Here is a 15,200-nt window from a genome sequence, read left to right as displayed (position 1 = left end):
AGATTTTTAAAATTATTTATTTATTTTTGGCTGTGCTGGGTCTCTGTTGCTACGCCGGCTTTTCCCTAGTTGCAGAGAACAGGAAGTCATCTGTAGTTGCGGTGCGCAGGCTGCACCTTGCGGCGGTGTCTCGTTGCGGAGCATGGGCTCTGGGCTCACGGCCTCAGTAGCTGTGGTTCCCAAGCTCCAGAGCACAGGCTCAATAGCTGCTCCAAGGCATGTGGGATCCTCCCAGACCAGGGACCGAACCCGGGTCTCCTGCGTTGGCGCGTGTGCATGCTGTTGCTTCTGTCAGGTCCGGCTCTGCAACCCCATGGATTGTAACCTGCCAGGAGCCCCCGTCCATGGGATCTTCGGGCAAGAATACTGGAATGGGTTGCCATGCCCTCATCTAGGGGATCTTCCCCACCCAGGGATGGAACCCGCATCTCCTCTTATGTGTCTTCTACGTTAGCAGGCAGATTCTTTACCACGAGCCACCAGGGATTTTTCCGGTCTTGATCCATTTAAATGTGTTACTAGTCCAGAAAATATGGACATTTAAGAAAAGAATGTGGTTGGTCCTTAGATACTAATAATGATTTCTAAGAAACAAAGCAAGCCGAAAAACAATTTGTATAAATCACTTCAAGCTATGGAAACTGGTGATCACTGAATGGAGAGGGAAAAGAAGCTGGGAAGGAGGAAGAGAAAGCTCATTTTTAAATTCTGTAATATATATGTATATATAAAATATGTAATTTATATATTAAAAATAAATAATAAATTTATTTTATTTATATATTTACAATTTATATTTAATATAAAATTATATATATTTAATTTACTCTAAATAGTTATAATTTGTATATGTATACTGCAGTATAATGTTTGTTTATACAATGAAAACATATTTGTGAATTGTTTGAACAATTTTTTCAACACTCAAATATTTTTTTAAGTTAATGGTGTTTAAAATAAAAATTCCGGGATTTCTCCCAAAGTCCAGTGTTTAAGACTCTGTAGTTCCAATGTCAGGGACGTGGGCTTAATCTCTGATGAGAGAACTAAGATCCCACATGATGCATGGCCAAAAATAAATAAAATAAAAATTCCTTCTCTTCCCACATAAGAATGCCTGAAAGGATAAGTCACTAGATTAAAAAAAAGATAAAAGCATAAATCTGCTTCCTACAATTGTCACCCTATTAGCCCTAAGTCTGGGTTCTCACACACCCCACAAAACAACACTGTTGGAAGTGAAGCCTGGAAAATTCCTGATACGTGTACTGTTCCTCCTTTTACACACCCACACCAGACAGTTCAAGTTACTAACAAGTTACTAACAGATGCCTCTGATGCTGCTGGTCCAGGAATCACACCTGTGAAACCCTGGTTTAGAGCCTGAGGTTCTGCTGCCCCTGCTTCCCTGGGCCACCGGTGTGAGCGCCAGAGGGGATTCACTAGAAGCAGAGATGCCCACCAGGAGAGCAGCCTTGCCAATGCCTCAGTCTCCCTTGAGTAGAGTCGAGAGCCAGGAGCACAGGACAGGCTTCAGGCTGGCTCAGCCTGCGGTCCTCTCTGTGGGCCCTCAGTGAACTCCCTGGACTACATGTTTCCTGGTTCAAGTCCCACCACTTGCCAGTTACGTGAGCCTGTTTCTAAAAAGTTTTGTTTTCCACAATAACATCTCTTTATTTTATGTGTTTACTTTGGCCACTCTGTGCAGCATGCAGGATCTTAGCTCCTTGTTGCCTGACCAGGGATTGAACCAGTGTCCCCTGCACTGGGAACATGAAGTCTTAGCCACTGGGCCACCAGGGAAATCCCTGCATGAGCCTTAAAAGTGAAGTTTGCCATAATTGTACTAACTCATAAAGTGATTGCATATTTCTATAACAGCTATCTTTTGGTTTATTACTTCTCTCAGCTTTCTAAGAACAGGTCCTACCAACCAGAGAACCATTTGATTTTTGGGTTGTTGTTAATGAGTTCGGGGTATAAAAACTGGGAGACAAGGATTAGAATGGAGTTGAGGTGCTCTGAAGGCACTTCAAGAGAACTTTGAGGTGTTTGTGAAAACCTCTGGGTGGAAGGAGCCAGGAGTTAGTGAGTTGGGATCATTTGGGGAGAAAAGAGAGGACGAAAAGAACGCTACTGGCTCCATAGCATGGCCTGGAAGAGGGCATCTGGACAAAAGAAATACCCACTGAAGTTTTTTTTTAAGTTTAGATTTTTTTTTTGCTCGTTTGTTTTTAATTTGGCTGTGCCAAGTCTTAGTTGTGGCATGTGTGAGCTAGTTCCCTGACCAGGGATGAAACCTGGGCCCCCTGCGCTGGGAGCATGGCGTCTTAGCCACTGGACCACCAGGGAAGTCTCTCATGGAAGATTTTTAGATAGCTTGTTAAGAGATGATTAATATCAACTTTTTTTCTGTCCTCCCAACGTAATCTTCAGGAAAATCTATATTGCCTTGTAGGATTTTCTGTGAGTGAATTCCTTAGAAAACTCAATGAGATGATGGATTCTGCCTCAGCTACTGAATGATCCCAGAGACAGTTCCCACAGAAGGTGGGGCTGGAGGAACACACAGATGGCCCTGGGTTTCCTGTCCCCAAAGCAAATGTTAACAATTCTTACTGGACTCCCATACCGTGGTGTTCCAGAGTGTCCTGATCCCAGCGCTCATCTACCTGCCGCCATAGTTACAAAAGGATTTTAATTTGTTTAAAAATTAAAAGTTTCATTTGCTCTGTCATAGACAGGAAAATAGGTCAATATTTTTCTGAATAGAGGGGCTTGGAAAGAGGAATGAGGATGGAACAGACATGGTGGATTCTCTGCAGGAAAGCTAAGTAACTTGGCAGCCCCAAGTGAGTTAGTGAGCAGACTTCCAACACCCAGGAATGCAGAGGGATACAGGACCCTGGGCGAAGCCATCATGGCTGTGGCTGGAGGAGCCACAGACAGTGAGCCTCGGCTTCTGTATCTTGGGCACCCACCATTCAGAGCAACTTTGCTGCCCTTAGCTCACCGATGATCCAGAAGCCAGAGCAATAAGTGCAGGGAACCCTAGCTCTCTGGATTCTGATGCTGATCGATCATGTGGTCTGTGCATGGGTTGGAAAAGAATTTCCAGACATGAGGCAGAAGGAGAGAATAGAGTTTATTAGAACAGGAGATGCTGTCAAAACAGCGGGATGGCTCCTTTTGCAGGCCAATAGCCAATTTTATAGCCTCAAGAGGAAGAAAATTCCTACTGAAAGGATGACGTTAGGTGAGGATGCTATGCACGTGCCTGAGTGCCGACTCTTTGTGACCCCATGGACTGTAGCCCACCAGGCTCCTCTGTCCATGGGATTGTCCAGGCAAGACTGCTGGAGTGGGTTGCCATTTCCTCCTGCAGGGGATCTTCCTGACCCAGGAACAGAACTCGCATCTCCAGGTCTCGTCTCCTGCATTACAGGTGGATTCTTTACCACTAAGCCACCAGATTGGTCAGGAAGCTATAGGATAGATATTTTACCTGTGAAGTCAGGGAATTGGCCGGTTTAGATCAGGAGGCTTGTGGCAACAGTTGCCATGAGGCTTGGTTAATTGTGGAGATTTTTGTCCTGTGACCTTGGTATAAGGCTCCACAGTTTTGCTGGGGGCTGTTCCTGGGAGACTGGTGCAGATGGGAAAGTTGGCAACAGATGGCCTGAAAAGCCCAGATTAAACAAACCCTAGAGTGACAGGGAGCCACTAGGATCAACCAGAGAGGCAGTGCCACCTGCCTTGCTGATGGTACATATGGTGAGCTGGGGGCATCTAGGGATCTCAGTCCTTCATCCTTGCACCTCCTTTTCACTCTCTCTTTGTCCCTGGCTGGCCCTCAGCTGCATGCCCTCACAATAAGGTTGCAAGGGACATCCCTCTTGGTCCAGTGGTTAAGAATCCGACTTCCACTGCAGGGGGCACAGGTTCCATCTTTGGTTGGGCAATTAAGATTTCCATATGCCACATGGCATGGCCAAAATAAATAAATGACAATAAATTCAAAATGAGGGCGCCTCAGCTCATCCTTGCAGAGGACAGCTCCAGGGCTGTCCACGGTCACCAAGCAGCCCCTTTGGTGGCCGCCACACCCAGGGTAGTTGCAGACACAGCAGCCCATGATAAGAGGAGAGGGGCAGCCACAGGAGGCTGACATCAGCTTGTGATTTCCGATCAGTTAGGCCAGAGCTGATAATGAGAAGGCGCTGCCCGTGGTGGCCACACTGCCAGCTGCTGCTGAGTGCTGAACCTGCGAGGGCTCCGTTCTTGGCCCTTTATCTTGTCCTGAACTTTTTCACTTCACTCATTCATTCCCTCCTTCATTCCTTCATCCATTTATCCATTTGTTTTATTTACTGGGCTCAACTGTCTCTCCACATTCTCTTATCTTGTGATGGATAGAATAATGAATAAGACCTAGCTGCTTCTTTCTCAGAACTTCCTGGGAGAGGGCAGAGGGATGAGGCAGACACGTGACCTAAGAATACAAAGATGCTTGATAAAATTGGGAGTCCACTCACATGAGTGGGACCAAAAAGAGGTGGCTATAAGGGAGTTCCCTGGTGGTCCCGTGGCTAAGACTCCTCGCTCTCAATGCAGGGAGTCCAGGTTTGATCCTTGGTCAGTGAACTAGATTCTGCAGCCAAGTAAAAAAAATTTTTTTTAAAGAAATAACTATAAAAGGGAAGCTGAGCTATAGAGCAAATGGTTTAAATTTCTGGTCTTTTTTTGTTTGTTTTTCAAATGGCCTCTTCTCCAAAATGAAGAGATGGAACCAACCCACTCAGCCCTTTCAGAGAAGGGTCAATGACTTCTCCTTTGGTTGCAAAGGAGAAACCCAAGTACCAGAAACCAAATGCAACCAGTCTTAACGGAAAAGGAAGGGGCCATTTATCAGATCACATAGTTGAACAATTAAGAGAAGATTTAGGCCTCAGGGTTCCAGGCACAGCTGAAACCAGGCGTTCCTGCAGTCAGCAATCTGCCTCTCTCCAGAGCCATTTAGCCATTAGGCCAAATCTGATGATAGCACAGAAGCTCTGAGTTTTTTTTCCAAAGGTCTAGAAATGTGTTGGAGAGGCCCCTAAATGTTGCTTGGCTTCCAAATGTGAGAAGAAAGAATACTACAAACTAGCGAGCGCATTGCCTTGGAGGCGATCTGCTCCCCAGCACTGCTCTCTCCTCATCACCAAGGTCAGCAGCTACTTTTTCCTGCTCTGCACCCATGTCCTCCCTGCAGGCTTGGACACCGTAGGCTGTCATGTCCTTGACACTGTCCTCGCTCCCGCTTCCACAGCACTCCACTTCTCCTCCTTCCTCTCTGACCTGTTTTTCCCACTTCTGTTCTGAAGGAAGGATGGTTAGGAGTGAGGCAGGAGAAGGGTTGGGAAGATAATCCCACTGCCCACATGAAGGCCTGGAGCGGGGAGATGGCCTGGATCTTTAAGGAACTACAGTCATTCAGGACTTCTGGAGGTGTCAGAGCGAGAGGACAAAGCCCGAGGTTGGGGATCAAGGAAGGACCAGATCATTCCTTGCAAATCACGTGAAGGAATTTCGCTGTTCTCTTGAAAGTGACCGGGTGCTATTGGGAGTTGTAACAAAGGTGTAACAGGATCAGATTCATGTTTCACTCTAAGAAAGAGACCTTCGGCTGTGAGGTGGAGGCAGGTAGACAGCAAGGGGTCGTAATAATTTAGGAGAAAGACGATAATGATCTCATGACTGCCATGGGGATGGGAAAAGGGGGGACAATTCATGAGACAGTGATAAGACTTGGTGCCATTGAGTGACACCCAGGTTTCTGGTTCTGAGATGAGCAGCAGAGAAGTGGGTTTTGAGGGTGAAATGATGAACTGGGTTTGTAACCAACTGAGCTGGAGAAGCTTGGGGGCATTTAGCCAGAGTGTCTGCAGTGGGAGGTGCTTGGTGTGTCTGGAGCTCCAGAAAGAATCCTCAGCTCTCTGCATCCAGCCAGCACCAGAGGGGGGCCCCGGGAGATGCCACCTCCCACCTGATCAGAATAAAGAATGTCAGTGGAACTTCCCTGGGAGTCCAGTGATTAAGACTCCACACTTCCGCTGCAGGAGGTGCGGGTTCGATCTGTGGTCAGGGAACTAAGATACTGCATGCCTCACAGCATGGCCAAAAAAAAAAAAAGCTCCAGTGGCTGTGGCTGACCACAGACACTTCTCTAGAAAGAGACCTCACAGCAGGATGTGCTCTGGGAGGAGCTTCGAGGGCCATGGGGAAAGGGAAGGAAGAGGAGGGGACAGAGCCAGGCCTTGTGACACTGGGCTTTTCTCTGCAGGGCTAGAGCTGCAGACACCCATCGTCCGGGACTGGTGGCCTCCCTGGGCAAGACTGTGGGCCACTGAGTTGCTGCTGAGTCAAGGTAGGTGCTGGCTGGAGGCAGGGTCTCCAGGGAGGGATCTGGGAGGAGCAGATGGAGGGTCCCGGAGGAGGGACATTGGAAGGGGAGCCCATGGGGGCCGAGACATCCCTAGCCCTTATGAACACATACCCAGCATTTCTGAGACAGGTCACCCAGGTATGGTGGCTACTAGGACCGCTCTGCCAGGTTAAGATTACTCAACCCATTTTCACAAGAAAAAAGGATGCAAGATCCTGTGAGAAGACCTCTCCTATCTTCTCCAGATCCAATAAATGCCCATAATGAAGGACTAAGTATTCCTCCCTGGTGCTGCAGAGTACATTCATTAGCCTGTTGGATTCCTACAGGCGATTGGAGGAAGGCTGGATATGTGTTAATACTGCCCATTTATTGATCGGGAGACAGAGGCTCAGAGGGATGGAGCAACTTGCCAAAGACTGTAGAGTGGGGAAGCAAGATGCAGGACTCTGAGAGAATCTTCTGGGCCCCCATCTGTGTCCCTCCTGGGACACCATCTGTCCCTGTCTGTCCCAGGTCTTGGCTACTCTCTGCACACACACACACACACACACACACGCACATGAAGAGGCCCAGCTGGCATGGGGTTGAGACCCAACTGTGCATGACCAACACAGACAGTAACAGGTGCCGGGGCCCCTGGCAGAGTGAGGTGTGGGCTCAAGTGGAGAAAGTCCCCCAGGGGTGGGGTCAGGGAAGGTTCTGCTCAAAATGTCAACTGGGCTTTGAGGCAGACAGAGGGCTGGTGTGCAGAGATGGGGCTGCAGGCATCTCGCTGAGGGGGACAAACTGCAAACACAGAGGAGGGAGGTGGTGTGATGGCAGGAAAGAACAGCTAGAGGTTTGATTTGGCTGCTAATGCATGCGTTTGTGGAGGACCAACCAGCAGGGGCCTGTCCTGTTTATCTGTAAATAAGTGGCGTTTGAATATCATTATTTTGAGTCCTCACAGAAACCCTATGAGTCAGGTGCTATTATTAAGTCTTATTTAAAGATAGAGAAACTGAGGCACAAAGGCTCTAAGCCACATGTTGCCATAGCAACAAAGAGATTTGGTACCCAGCAGTCTAGCGCCCAATGCTACCTGCCCCAACACTGTGTGGCTCCCCTCTGTTACCTCCTCGGCTCCCAGGGTGGGCATGAATGCCAGGCTGACTGGTGGCCACCTGGTCCTCAGGCCTTCCTGGTCTGCATCCAGGCCCCGTCACCTTCCTCCTAGGCTCCCTGCCCCCAGGAACAATACTCTCCTGCCTCCTAGACTGGCTCTCTCACATCCAGGTGTTTCCTTCGCAGTCAGGGGCAGACACAACAAAGGAAGCAGGCCTGCCCAGTCCTCGGGGACAGCTGGGAAATAAAGCCCTGAGGGATCTGGAAAGCCCAGCAGGGCCTCGTGGGATGAGAGTTGACGGGGTCCCCTCGGAACCCCAAGCTCTGCCTTTCTATCCCCGCTAATCACATGCTTTAAGTCAAAGAACTGGGTGTGTCCCCTGGCAAGTCTGTGTCTATGGAGAGAAAAAAATCCAAGCCCTGGAGATGGCATCTGCCAGATACCCTGGGGGCGGGAGGGAGCGTGGGTGGGAAGAGAGGGAAGTGGCTCCAGGGTGGGATGGTCCCCTCTCTGTGCTAGAGCAGCAGGCAGAGGACAGGAGGGGGCAGAAGTGCATTCCTGGGAAGTTCCATGCCTTTCTTCCCAGGGGGTGGTATAGGTGGGCTGGGTGGTGGCTTTTTCTGGCTAAATAGTCTGGCCCAGGAGCCAGCAGCGTGGGTGGGAGGCCAGGGTAAGCAGGGCATCAGCTGTAAACTTCATGGCGAAACAGTGACCCAGAGCCTGGCCATCTCAGACCCTCTCAGTCCTGCTGCCTGCAGCCCTTCCTCTGGCCAAGAAGCCTTTCCCACAATCTCCTGCACAGAATGAATGAGCAACAGCTGCTGCCGATAGGGTCCCATCCGCTTCTTGCTGCTGTGTGTCATGGAGCCACCTCTGGTTCTGTGGCTGGTTCTGTGGCCTGTGTTACCCCCCGAGGCAGTGAACAGCTGTGCATTTGCACCCTCCCTGAGGACTGTTCGTTGCTAGTGTTCTGTGTTTAAGGAGGAATGTCCTCTGAATCTCGATTCATTCAGGCACCCGTTCATTCTTTGTCTCTGGTCCCATCCCTCTGACAAGAGCTGTAAGGGTCTAAGATTTACCCTACTGATAACTAACAAGTTGAGGCTTCCCGGGTGGCTCAACGGTAAAGAATCCACTTGCCAATGCAGGAGAAACGGGTTCAATCCCTGGGTCCGGAAGATCCCCTGGAGAAGGAAATGGCAACCCACTCTAGTACTCTTGCCAGGAAATCCCGTGGACAGAGAAGCCTGGTGGTCTACAGTCCAAGGGGCTGTAAAGAGTTGGACACGACCTAGGGACTAAACAACAACAACCACTAACAAGTTAGTCTGCCAGTTTTATGGTCACTGGCAGAAAACACGAAACTCCAGAGTCACAGATCTTTATCACTCGCAGTGAAACAAGCATCATGAGCGTCCCACCCTCAAATCCCCTGGGAGAGCGAAGAGGTGGCCCCAAGAGGGTGCTGTGCATCACCGCTGAGGAGCCCAGAGCTTTGAAACCCCTAGTGTTCAAAGGGTTGGGAGGGTGGGCTGCCAGCAAACCTGCCACTTCTGCCCTGGAAGGAAACATTGTCTCTATTCCACTGGTGGCAAAGAAATCTGTTCTTGGCCCTGGGGAGAGCAGGCTCTCTGTTCCAAGGTTGTCTGTGATACAGATCTTGAAGAAGTGGTCTGGAACGAACGCTCACGAGGTGGGCACAAACCCAAGGAGGATTGCCTGCCAGGGTTCTCCTACTGACTGCTCCCCGGCTGCATTGTCCCCTGAAATGCCTCCAGCACCCCCTCCTCAGTGCTTGGCTGGCCATTCCCTTCGTTTGGAACGTGTTTTCTGCAGACTTTGCCCAGATTGCTCCCTTCCTCCTGCAGGCTTCTACTCAGAGGTCACCTCCTCGGGGAGACCTTTTCATACTGCACCCCAATCACTGGAACCTCATGATCCTATTCTCAGCCATATTTCTTTAGCACCTCTCAGCTGTATAATTAATACACAACTTAATGATGGCATTTTTGTCTGCACCCCCCCCCCACCCACCCACACACACATAGAGCTTCCCCTGTGGTTGAGCTGGTAAAGAATCCGCCTGCAGTCCAGGAAACCCAGGTTCGAATCTTCTGTCAGGCAGATCCCCTGGAGAAGAGGACAGCAGCCCACTCCAGTATTCTTGCCTGGAGAATCCCATAGACAAAGCAGCCTGGTAGGTTCCCAATCCATGGAGTCGCAAGAGGCATGGGGACATGACTTAGCGACTAAACCACCCCACCACCCCCCGCAACAAACCCACACGTAGTACAAGTTTTATGCGAGCAGGTGTTTGTCTGCTTTTAACTTACTACTACATCTCCAGGACCTGGAGTAGCATCTGACACTTAGGAGAGGCTCAAAAAATACTCATTGTCTGAATGAATGAATCCATCCACTTATCTGATCTTCAGAGGAAGTCCTGGTTCTCCTCACTTGAATCTGTAGGACAGATAAGGCTCTGTCATATAGAGCAAGTGAGACGAGGAGCGAGTAGCTCAGGCTGGGAGTTGGGGTTGGGGAGTGAGAGGCCACAGTGCTGTGACCTTGGGGATGCTCCCAGGTTGTTGGAATTTTCCCTTCGGCCATTTCCCATGCTCTTGGTGCCCACTGCTGGGAATCTTCGGGTTGGTGGCCAAGGCTGGTGTGTTTCTGTCCCACGATGTCATGTTCTTGCTGTGATCGGGAGAACAGGGAGAGGGCAGAGGCTTGCGAGCTGAGCTTGGATGTGCCATTTGCTTGGTCAACAATGCATAAAAAGAGCCACAGTCCAAGACGGAGTCCAGCCCAGTCCCTCCCACAGAGGGTGAGCACAGTGCCCTGACCACTCCATCCGGGCCCCCCTTCCCACGGGAAGGCTGTCTCTTTACCAGGATTCTGAGCATCAGCCTCATCTCTGTGACCTGTGCCGTCTGTCGTGCCAACTGTGCCAAACAGACTGGCTTCCGCTCCCTCACCTAAGAATGGTTTGGAGTCAGGGACCCTGTGTTGTCTTCACCTGAGTGCCTGACAGTCACAATACAGTCAGGGGCTACGGAGGAGTAGAGAGGTGTACCATAAACGTTTATCGAATGACTCACATGGCACCTCGGGGCAACTCCAACTCCCAGCTCACGTCAGGCACGTCTGTAATGAACTCTTCTCTCTTAGAACTGGGGCCTGGCTGGAAGTGGACAGTCCCCAGCTTACGATGGTTGGACTTAAGGTTTTTCGACCTTACAGTGGTGGAAAGGCAAGGTGCATTGAGTCAAAACAGTGCTTCAGTTTTTGATCTTTTCCTGAGCTAGCATACGGGGTATGATCCTCTCTCGCTGCTGCTGGCAGGGCAGTTCCTAGCCAGCCGCACGATCACAGGGGTCAACAGCTAGCACACTCACAACCATTCTGCATCCAGACAAGCATTCCGTTTCTCAGCACTTCACTAGCAGATAGGCTTTGTGTTAGATGGTTTTGCCCAGCTGTAGGCGCATGGAAGAGTTCTGTGCATGTTTAAGGTGGGCGGGGCCAAGCTGTGATGCCCTGTAAGGGTAGATGTGTTCAATGCACTCAACATAAGATATTTTCAACCTACGATGGGTTTGTGTGTGTTAGTTACTCAGTCGTGTCTGACCCTTTGCGACCGCATGGACTGAAGCTCCCCAGGCTCCTCTGTCCATGGTATTTCACGTGAGAATACTGGAGTGGGGTGCCTTTCCCTTCTCCAGGGGATTGTCCTGGCCTAGGAATCGAACCTGGGGCTCCTGCATGGCAGGCAGAGTCTTTAACATCTGCGCCACCAGGGAAGCTCCAACGATGAGCTTATTGGGATGTAACCCTATTGCACGGCTCTGCTCATTGCAACTAGAGAAATGCCCATGCACAGCAACAAAGACCCAAAGTGAACAGACATATAGATGCATAATTTAACAAGATGAGGCATGGAGAAAGGTGATGGGGATAAGAAAAAGTGAGGCAATCATTCTTCACTAGTACAGCTGAGCTATAGGCTCCTTCATGGGATGCATGCTCAGAAATGATGAAATTAGCACAGGCGACTTATTATTTATTAATGACTCACTGATATCTGCCCTCGGTCTCTGTGAAATAAATGTGTTATCATGCTTGTTGCGAGGTAATAAATTTGTTCTCATGCTTGTTATGCGGTCGGTGCGCCAATTGTGGACTGAGAATGTGACGAGTAGGGTCACACTGCGGTCGGTAAGAAGTCACAGACAGGTAGACCCCCAGCTCCTAAGGGTAAGAAACCGTGTCTCATTTACTTATCTCTAAACACTAGGGCCTTTCACAATTTCCGCCATGTGAATAGTGTTCCATAGGTGCCCTTTGGTTTACTCAGCGATCTCAGCCCCTAGGATTACTGCCAGGAGCTAGGGAGGAACATCCTTGGGCCTTGGAGCAGCCCAAATAGATGTTCTAAGCCCACTGCTGAAACAGCATTCACACCAGAGAAAAGAAGCCTTTCAGTGTGGGACGGAGGCTTCCTTTAGGTGCCAACAGCCCCTGAAATCATCACCGTGTTACAGCCTAGTGCATGCAATCAGCTCCCATGACATCCACCCAGAACACCTCAGAGGCATGTCCAGGTGCCTGAAAGGGCAAGCTTTATTTCCTGAGAAGTTCACATCACCCTGAACTGAAGCAAATGCAATGTTGATGCGTTCCAAGAAATGACCTGGGTTCTGCATATTTCCTGTCTGATGCAGACTTGACCCCGAGGGCTCTGCCCCACACGGGTGTGGTCAGCAGCCCAAAGGACAGGAAACAGATTACACAGGTCCCCTCAGAGGAACAAGGGGGTGGTGCAGAGAATCCCCAGGTCCCACACAGATATATATGGTCGCTGGATAAATGTTTGATGAGTGAGCGAGTGAATGAAGAATGAATAAGCAGGCTTTGTGACAGTGACTGTTGAAGCTTCTTAGAATTTTACTTTCAAGAAAAAAATCAGCCCAGGGCTTCTCTGGTGGTACAGTGGATAAGAATCCACCTGCCAGTGCAGGGGACACAGGTTCGATCCCTGGTAGGGGAAGATTCCACACGCCACAGAGCAGCTAAGCCTGTGAACCGCAACTATTGAGCCCCTATGCTGCAAATGCTGAAGCCCGCAAGCCCTAGATCTCATGCTACGCAAGAGAGGCCGCCTCAGTGAGAAGCCCGAGCACCACAACCAAGAGTAGTCACTGCCTGCCGCAACTAGAGGAAGCCTGAGCGTCAGCAAAGACGCAGCATAACCAAATAAATACATAAATGTTAAAAATCCACCCAGATCATCCACAGCTTTACAAGTAGAGCTGATTTACAATGTCATGTAAGTTTCAGGTGTGCAGCGTAGCAATTCAGTTTATGTGTGTGTGTGTATATATGTATATGAATAAATATATAGTGCTTCCCTGGTGGCTCAGATGGTCAAGAATCCACCTGCCATGCAGGAGAACTGGACTCAATCCCTGGGTCCTGAAAAGATCCCCTGGGGAAGGGAATGGCTGCCCACTCTAGTATTCTTGCCTAGAGAATCCAATGGACAGAGGACTCTGGTGGGCTACAATCCATGGGGTCGCAAAGAGTCAGATGTGACTAAGCGACTAACACTTTCACTTTCAAGAATAAATATATGCATATATTTATTATTTTTTCAGATTATTTTCCCTTATATGTTATTATACAGTTATAATAATATACATTATAATACATATACATTACAGTGCATATGTATAGTATAATAATAAAATATAATATTGAATTCGGTTCCCTGTGCTATACAGCAGGTCTTTGTTGGTTATCTTTTTTTCAAATTTTTATTTATTTATTTATTTTTTGTTGTGCTGGGTCTTCATTGCTGCATGAGAGTTTTCTCTCGTTGTGGTGAGCGAGGGCTACTCTTCACCGTGGTGTATGGGCTTCTCATTGCAGTTGCTTCTCTTGTGGCACACAGGCTTAGTTGCCCCGTGACATGTGGATTCTTTCCAGACCAGGAATCAAACTCATGTCCCCTGCATTGGCAGGCAGATTCCCAACCACTAGACCACCAGGGAAGTCCCCCAATTTCCATTCTTTCCAGCTGAATATGACAGAACAAATTCTCATGTCCTCCCCAATAGTTGATGTTACTCTTTTTTCTAATCTCTGCCAATGGGTTGGCGCATTTTTGCATTCATTTTGATGATTATCATTCAGTTCAGTTCAGTCGCTAATGTCCGACTCTTTGCAACCCCATGGACTGCAGCACGCCAGGCTTCCCTGCCCATCACCAGCTCCCAGAGCTTACTCAAACTCATGTCCATAGAGTCGATGATGCCATCAAACCATCTCATCCTCTGTCGTCCCCTTCTCCTCCTGCCTTCAATCTTTCCCAGCATCAGGGTCTTTTCTTAGGAGTCAATTCTTCGCATCAGGTGGCCAAAGTATTGGAGTTTCAGCTTCAGCATCAGTCCTTCCAATGAATATTCAGGATTGACTTCCTTTAGGATGGACTGGTTAGATCTCCTTGCAGTCCAAGGGACTCAAGAGTCTTCTCCAACACCACAGTTCAAAAGCATCATTTCTTCAGTGCTCAGCTTTCTTTATAGTCAGTCCAACTCTCACATCACTGATTATCATTAGACTAAAATTATTCAGAGTACATTATAATTTTAATACTTTGAATTAAACTGTTTGATATTTATTTTATAATTTTACATCTGTATTTATAAGTGAGCCAGATCTATTTTTTCTTCTGTTGTGGTAAAATTATACATATCATGAAATTTACCTGTTTTAACTACCTAAAGGTACTACCTTAGTGTACAGTTCCATGGTATTAAGTACATTTACAATATTGTACAATCATGACTACTATCTATTTTCAGAAGCTTTTCATCATCCCAAATACAAACTCTGTGCCCATTAAACAGTGGCTCCCCATTCCTACCTCCCCCCAGCCCCCGGTCACCTCCATTATATTTCGTCTTTGTGAATTTGCCTATTTAGATGCGTCATATAAGTGGAATCATACAATATTTGTCCTTGTGTGTCTGACTTATTTCATTTAGCATGATGTTTCATGCTACGTTGCAGCACGTATCAGAATTTCATTCCTTTTTAAGGCTGCATAATTTTCTGCATACACCACATTTTGTGTGAACACTTGGGACTCTTTCCACCTTTTGACAATTTTTAAATAATGGTGCCATGAACATTGGTGTACAAATGTCTGTTAGTCCTTATTTGCAATTCTTTTGGGTGTTTACCCAGGAGTGGAATTCCTGGTAAACCATACAGGGAATCTCTGTTTAACTTTCTGAGGAATCACCTTACTGTTTTACATAGCAGGTGCTCAGTTTTACTTTCCAGCCAGCCACGAACCCAAGTTCTCATTTCTCCACACCCTTGCCAACTGTTGTATTTATTTTTTAAAAATAGCTATCCTGGTGGATGCAAAGTGTTTCCTCTATTTTTGTAAACTATCCTCATTAGATTTTCATATCAAGGGTAGGCTGCCTTCTTCAGAGAATCTTTTCTTCTTTCTCTATGCTTTGGAACAGTTTTTGCTTTACTCTGCATATTTGAGATAACTTATCAGAGGAGCCATCTGAGCCAGATGTCACTTTCTTTGAGGGCTTTCTCTGTTTCCTCACTGGTTACCAATATAAGCAATTTCTCTGAGTC

General features: G+C 48.1%; 1 protein-coding gene across 4 annotated transcripts in view; it reads left to right on the top strand.

Moving 5' to 3' along the window:
* The first annotated feature begins 6,273 nt into the window (after window positions 1–6,273).
* Window positions 6,274–15,200, top strand: part of PIK3R6 (phosphoinositide-3-kinase regulatory subunit 6) — a 49,185-nt gene continuing 40,258 nt past the window's right edge. Inside the window, exon 1 of one of the 4 annotated variants that reach the window (XM_069542895.1) lies at window positions 6,274–6,409. The gene's annotated coding sequence lies outside the window, so the exon portion shown is untranslated. The remainder of the gene's footprint in view (window positions 6,410–15,200) is intronic. The other 3 variants (XM_069542894.1, XR_011247031.1, XM_069542899.1) reach the window with 3 other exon arrangements.

The sequence above is a fragment of the Ovis canadensis genome, chromosome 11 (assembly GCF_042477335.2).
Source record: "Ovis canadensis isolate MfBH-ARS-UI-01 breed Bighorn chromosome 11, ARS-UI_OviCan_v2, whole genome shotgun sequence".
Classification (NCBI taxonomy): Eukaryota; Metazoa; Chordata; class Mammalia; order Artiodactyla; family Bovidae; genus Ovis; species Ovis canadensis.
This window is presented reverse-complemented; position numbering and strand designations above follow the sequence as displayed.